The following is a 6,547-nucleotide window of genomic DNA, read 5'->3' as shown; positions in this document are numbered from 1 at the left end:
TGTTTTTCTATTGAGCGCATGCTCCCTATAACAAAAACCTCTCCAAAAAAAAAAGAAAAAATATATATAGGTAGGTATAAATGTGTGTATATATGTATTTTCATAGATATATATACACACAGCTATAATAAAAAAGATATAGGTAGGTGTATCAACATGTATGTATGTTTTTTCATATATATACACATGTAATAAAAACATATATAGGTAGGTATATATATGTATATATATATTTACATATATGTTTCTATATACCTTTATTTTATATATATATATATAAAATAAAAATAGTAAAAAATTACAGTAGGAGACTGAAAGCAGTGACTAGTACTAAAGTAGACACCTGTGGCAGTGTACTGTAATAACAGCTCTGTGGGTGTGGTCTCTCTCAAAATCCGTGATTATACTGTATGTTTTCAAACCGAGCTGGACCGTGAATAACCGACATCGCAGATAAGGGGAGACTGCCGCGAAGAAGCTTGAGAAGTGTTGGCTTTAATAGAGGAATAATTCCCAAGCCCTTAGATGGGGAGGGGGGAGGCCCTGCCTACCTCTCTAGACGGCGGTGGGGCCTTACTGCCACCCTGGAGAGCAACTGCTTCTTTTCTCTCCTTTCCCGTCCTCCCCACTCCAAGCTTTGCCCTCTGCCCAGGGCCCCCTTAGGCCTAGGAAGTCACCTCTTCCAGAAAGCCTTCCTGGATCAAGCGCCCTCTGGGGAGCTCCGCAATGTCACTTTCATCATGGTGTCTGGGCGTGTGCCTGCTCCAAGGCTGCCCATCTCCAGGGCCCGGTGCCAGCCAGTATGGCAGCACGGGGAGGCCGCTCACCACCTCCGCTGAAGGACGTGCGAATGAATGAGGGCCCGGGGAAGGTGACGTGTGGGCCAGTCGGGCTCGCTCCCTGCGGGGCCTCTGCTCTCTGTTTAAAGCCATCCTGGCCTCTGCCTCCTCTCAGAGCTGCTGCCTTTGGTTTTCACTCAGCTCCAGCCTCCAGGGCCTGGTCTGCAGGCTGTGAGCTTTTCCTCTCCTGGTCAAGCCTTTTCCCGACATCCACCATCGCTCACAGAGCATGACTCGGAAGCAAAGGGGCTTCGGAGTTCTTCGTTTTTTATACGGAGACAAGAATAATGGTCATTGAGATTCTTGAAGATCTCAGAGATGATCTATGTCTCACTTCATTTGATTTCTAAGGCTAATCTGTGAGGTCTGGGACTGGGTAGTGGCCTTATTGTAACAGATGGCAGCAGAGGCCAGTGGTGGTGCAGCGGCAGTGCAGTTGGGCCCATGTGGGAAGGGTCCTGGGTTCATGTCCCGGGACCTCCCTGAGCAAAGGGCACCATGAGTTTGTGCCCGTGATCTGGGGTGGATCATGGCATGGGAACCCTGTTGGAGGGTGCTGGCTCTGTGTCTCTCTGTCTCATGGAAGACATAAATGAATAAATCTTTAAAAGAGAAAGTGAGAGAGAACAATCACGCCCATTTATCAAGTGCTAGCCATGTGTCCTGTGGGCCACCCTTTCATCTCATTGGATCCTCAGAAAGCCAAGATTCATAACTGCCATGGCCATTTTCTTGAGTTGGTAACCATGGCTCAGCTCGATAGAGAACTCGCACAAAACCAGGCCTCTCCTGAGTGGCAGCGCCCGAGTATGAGCGGGCTTTCCCTGGGTCCACGGCCCCTACCTTTGACCATAGTCTGCCTTTGATGAAGTGGAGCCCCAGAGGCAGGATGGAGAGATTGAGGAGGAGTCTCCCCTCCTCCGGTGTCTGACCCTGGATCTGCATCACCAAGAGCCTCATGTCACAGGGGAGCAGGGCTGAGCCAGGGCTGCCCTGCTCAGAGCAGAACGTAGGTTGTGCGCGGTGCTACTCCCAACAGCGCCATTCACTAGGTCGGCGGTGTGAATAGCGCCCCCTGGAGGGAAGTGCTACGTAGGCAGCAGTCCTGGCTAGAGCCCCTGAGGAAAGAGGGTGTTTCTCCTCAGTTAAGCTTTCCAAAGAGAATGAAAGGCCGGCAGCTCCCTAGGCGAGCGGATGCCGAGGAGGGAACAGAGCTGCAGCCTCACCTGGGCAGGCTGAGCGTGGGAAGGGGGCAGATCACCCTGTGCCCTAGGACAAAGAGAAAAGGGATGGAAAATACCCTGGGAGGAGTGTTCTTGTTTTTGTTTCCCAGAGCAGTGGGACCTCAGGGCAAGACATGGAAGGTCTGGATGGCCAGCTCCCCCACCATAAGAAGGAGGTACCAAAGAGGAGCCCTGGACAACAGGTGAGTGGGGAGAGTTCTGACCAGGCAGAGTGCAAGGCAGACCCTGGGGGATGGGAGACTGTGGGAGCTGCAGATGCTCCCTGATCCCAGGCAGCCGCATAGAAAGTACAGTTGCCTGGGGACCAGCAGTTAGCGTAATGGCTCTGTCGCTGGACTCCCACGTAGTCGACCGCAGTTTGAGTCCCAGACCAGGTGGCTTAAACTCACGCCGGGCACGTGTGCGTGTGTGCCCAGGATCCCGAGAGGAGAATGGAGGAGAAGGGATTGCAGCATGACCATCCCCCCCGGGAGGGTGATTTCTCGCTTTCTGTCTCTTTGTCTCTGTCTGGCGAGCGCACGTGCCTTATAGCAAAAACAAAAACAAAAACAAAAAAAAACCTCTCCAATAAAAAAGTACAGTTGCCTGTAACCTCCAGCTTCTTTCCACAGGCCTGAGGTGTCCAGGAAGGCGCAACTCCTGTTTTCCAGGAAAAGGCTCTGGCTAAGGGAAGGGCAACGAATCTGCGGTTTAGGGACTAGGTTCTCAGGGGCTGGTCCAGGCCCCTGTCCCACAGCCAAGTCACCCGGCCCCCGGTTCCCATGCTAGCTGGGGAGCTCCAGAACACATCAGAGGCCATCGAATTGTGCAGCTCAGAGCGGAGTCCCTGCTGGAAGACCGAGCACGCCCCACCATGCACGGGACAGCAGCCACAGGGGAAGGCTCCTGTGCCGGTACCCAGGCCGGGCTCCAGGCCCTTCCTGGCTCATCTCCTCAGCCCCAGGAGCTGGAGGAGACATGGCTGGGGATTGACTGCCCTCTCACCAAATTCTCTTTATTGTGCCTCTTGAACAGAGATTTTTGCTGGAGGAAAATAAAGAGCAACAAGGAAGAGATTCTCCACCAGGAGAGCGGCTTGTTTGCAGGGCCTGAAGGGAACCGAGCAAAACACCCTCAGTGTTCATGCTTAGGGCTCTCCTCTTCTGGGAAACGAGAGCGCCTGGGCCCTGAGCCTGGGGTTCCCTCCTGCTCTGAGTGGCTGGAATATCCTAAGAACTAACTTTCTCTCGCTCCACCGCCCATGCAGGACAGAGAGCTGTTGAAGAAGGGGATAGGCAATGGCTCCCACCCTCCTTGTGGCCTTAAGAGCTGTCTCGGGCCTGCAGGCTGCGTAGAGGTTAAGCACTGGATTCCTCGTGGCCAACTCTGTGGCTTGAATAATGCGCCAGGCACGCTTGTGTGTGCCCGAAACCCCAAGAAGAGACTAGAGGAGAACGGATGTGGTGTGGCCAACCCCTGGGAGGGGTGCGCTTTCTAACTTTCTCTTTCACTGCCTCTCTCTGGCAAGTGTACACACCCTATAGCCTCATTCTGTTCAGACAAGGAAACGGAGGCCAGGGAGAGCACGAGTGGGCCCAAGACCCAGGGCACTGGTCACATGAGCCCTGTCTCGTCTAATCCCAGGAGGAAGCCCTTCAGCTGGGAGTTCAAACTCTCTCCAGCCTGCTGTGTGACTCTGGACAAGTCACTTCCCTTCTCTGGGCCTTGGTTTCCTTGTCTATAAAAGGTAAGGGTTTGGCTAAATCAGCTCTAGTGCTCCTTCCAGCTCTAAGGGAGGTGTTTCATGGGTCACACTCTGTCCCTCTCCCCTTGCCACTGCAATCTCAGGGGACTTGTGACTGGGCTGATGGCAGACACACAGCAGGCATCTTCACAGACAGGAGCCTAAGGCACCCCACAGGATCAAGGAAGAGCGAGAGCCCAGCTCCAGTGGCAGCTACCCAGCAGCCTTCCCCACCCCGGAGCCCTGAGGCTGCCCCGCCTGGGGGAGCTGCAGAGAGCCCACCATGGCTGACTTTCAACCTCCAGACACCTGGATTCCCAGAACCGAACAGCAGAGGGCGAGCTGGCAGCAAGGCCATTATGAGTAAGAAGGTCTACACTCAGGGTCGCCATGCAAGCTCTCTGTCTGTCTGTCCTCTTCCTTCTCCCTATGACCCCAGAGAGGCCCCAGAGATGTCCCAGGGTCCCCAGCCTGGCTCTGTTTTAGAGGAAGCAGCCACCACAGCAGATGCTTGTTACATGTTGCCAGGCAACAAAACGCTGCCTGAAAACTACAGCCCACCTCTGACACTTCATAGGACTGGAAACCGGCAGATGAGAGGGGACTGCCAGGGAACAAAGGGGACGTGGCGGCAGGAAACAGAGCTGAGCAACCCCAGAAGACAAAATGAAAGGGCCCAGACAGTTGTGCAAAGTGCCAAAAAGCAAACAGATGGGCAGGAAAACCTGAGTCACTGAAATTAGGGAGATAGACAGGAGCGAGGAGGCATGGAGGAGCGTCCTCTGGGAGTTAAGTCCTTCAAAGACTGCCTTATTACTACTTTTTTTTGTCCAATCCTATCCTGATGAGATGAGGTTGTTGGTAAGGAAGACATGGTGATTCCTTAGGGAAACACTTGTCTGCTGTTGGCTCCTGCTTTCATCTGATGAGTGCTTTTTCTAATAGCCCCAAGCAATGGCAGGATCTGCACAGACTTTCTAGGAAACAATTACCCTCTAAAACAAAGATCTCCACTGCCATCATCATCATCATCGGCAGCAGCAGCAGCTCGTCCAAATACAGGCCCATTTGCTGGTTAGCTTAAGTGACCTTGGGCTCTGGAGTCTGCGAGCACTTAGTGGGTCAGGGAGGGAAGGGAAGGCTGGAGCCAGCCCGAGGATGCTCAGGCTGGAAGGCCGTGCCCGGCTACCAAAGGGGCCTTACGGCCCCCAGGAACTCAGCCTGGGAGTGCCGTGGGTGGAGGACCCTCAGATAGAAACTGAGGCCAGCAGTGAGAACCTGGCTCATTCCACCTCTGAAAGCCTCTCTTTCCTACTTTCTGAAGTGAGACAATTATTCCTGCCCTGCCCACTGGGCAACAGAGGAGAGACTGTACAGCCGTACGGCCGTGATCAGTAAGGTGTGCTCCTCGTTGACTCAACTTAGTCTCCTAGGGACTGGGCACTCTTCCATCACACAGACTTACCATCTGCTGGGGGGTAATGAAACCAGCAACCCCACACCATGGTGCGCGGGTTACGCCGTGGTGCACGGGTTACGCCGTGGTGTGCGGGTTACGCCGTGGTGAGTGGTTATGCCGTGGTGCGTGGGTTACGCCATGGTGAGTGGTTATTATGCCATGGTGCATGGGTTACACCATGGTCTTGGCCTCAGTTTTTCCATCAGCAAAATGGAGATGGTACTACAGAGGGTTATGGCAGGGTTAACTCTCAATAGATGCTGAGTGTTCTAAGACAGCACTTCACAAAGGATGGCTCTCTCTTCCCACAGCCCCGAGGGCCCCTTAACGAGGCTCCTAAGACCCTGGCTTGGCCTCAGCCCTCCAGCTTTGCATAATTTGGCCATAGTGACAGGCGGTAACCTCAGGAGGCTACAGTCTAATTTCTCAAATAATGAAAAGCCTCAAGACACATTTATTCCTTAAATAAAACCCACAGTTTAAATTATAAACAAGAACAAAACAAATTAAGACTACTGGTGACTAAGTGGGAACAATTTCATGTGCTAAACTTGACAAAATAATTATAAAGCTACTACCCAGTTAACCGTATTCACATTTACTTCACTCTGTAAGTTTGATAATATAGGTGTTTATTTTATTAACTTTTATATATACTTTCTCGGAAAAAAGAGGCTAGCCAATGTCCCAGCCCTGCACTGCTGAAAACTGGCAGCATGACATTCAAGGACAATGGACTATTCCTACCTGTCCCCACAAACAAGAAGTGGCTTTCTGCTGAAAATCACTGTTTATTTTTTTTAAATAATTATTTATTTTATTTTATTTATTGTTATTATTTTTAATTTGACCAGAGAGAGAAATGGAAAATGAGAAAGCAAGTCACCAGGTCCGGGACTTGAACTGCAGTTGGCCATGTGAGAGACCAGTACCTTAACCACTGCACCACCTGCCAGCCCTGAAAATCACTATTTTTCTGGTTTCTTTCCAGGTACCAGACAGCATGCCCTCAAAGGAGTTACAGAATGACCACACAGCCCGAGTGGGAAGGAGCACGTCACTCACTTCGTACATTGTGCCCTCTGTCTTTTGACCCCAGCACAGTCCTGTGCCATAACACAGCACTCCCAGTTTAACAAGTTTGCCGAGCAGCACACGGTCAGGGGCCTGAGGTTCCAGCCCCATGCCCTGCAAGTCAGAAGCCAGGGCCAATCCCTGAGCCTTGACGCATCCCCCGTCCTAACCCATGACACAGGGGCTCTGGTTCCCTGTGCTGGCCGCT

The 6,547-nt window shown here is 52.1% G+C and overlaps 1 protein-coding gene across 1 annotated transcript in view; it reads right to left on the bottom strand.

Annotated features, from left to right (window-relative positions):
- Positions 1 to 6,547, bottom strand: part of KCNN3 (potassium calcium-activated channel subfamily N member 3) — a 201,105-nt gene that overhangs the window by 43,963 nt on the left and 150,595 nt on the right. The gene's annotated exons all lie outside the window — the stretch shown is intronic.

This window comes from Tupaia chinensis, unplaced genomic scaffold (genome assembly GCF_000334495.1).
Source record: "Tupaia chinensis unplaced genomic scaffold, TupChi_1.0 Scaffold000374_1, whole genome shotgun sequence".
In the NCBI taxonomy this organism is placed as follows: Eukaryota; Metazoa; Chordata; class Mammalia; order Scandentia; family Tupaiidae; genus Tupaia; species Tupaia belangeri.
This window is presented reverse-complemented; position numbering and strand designations above follow the sequence as displayed.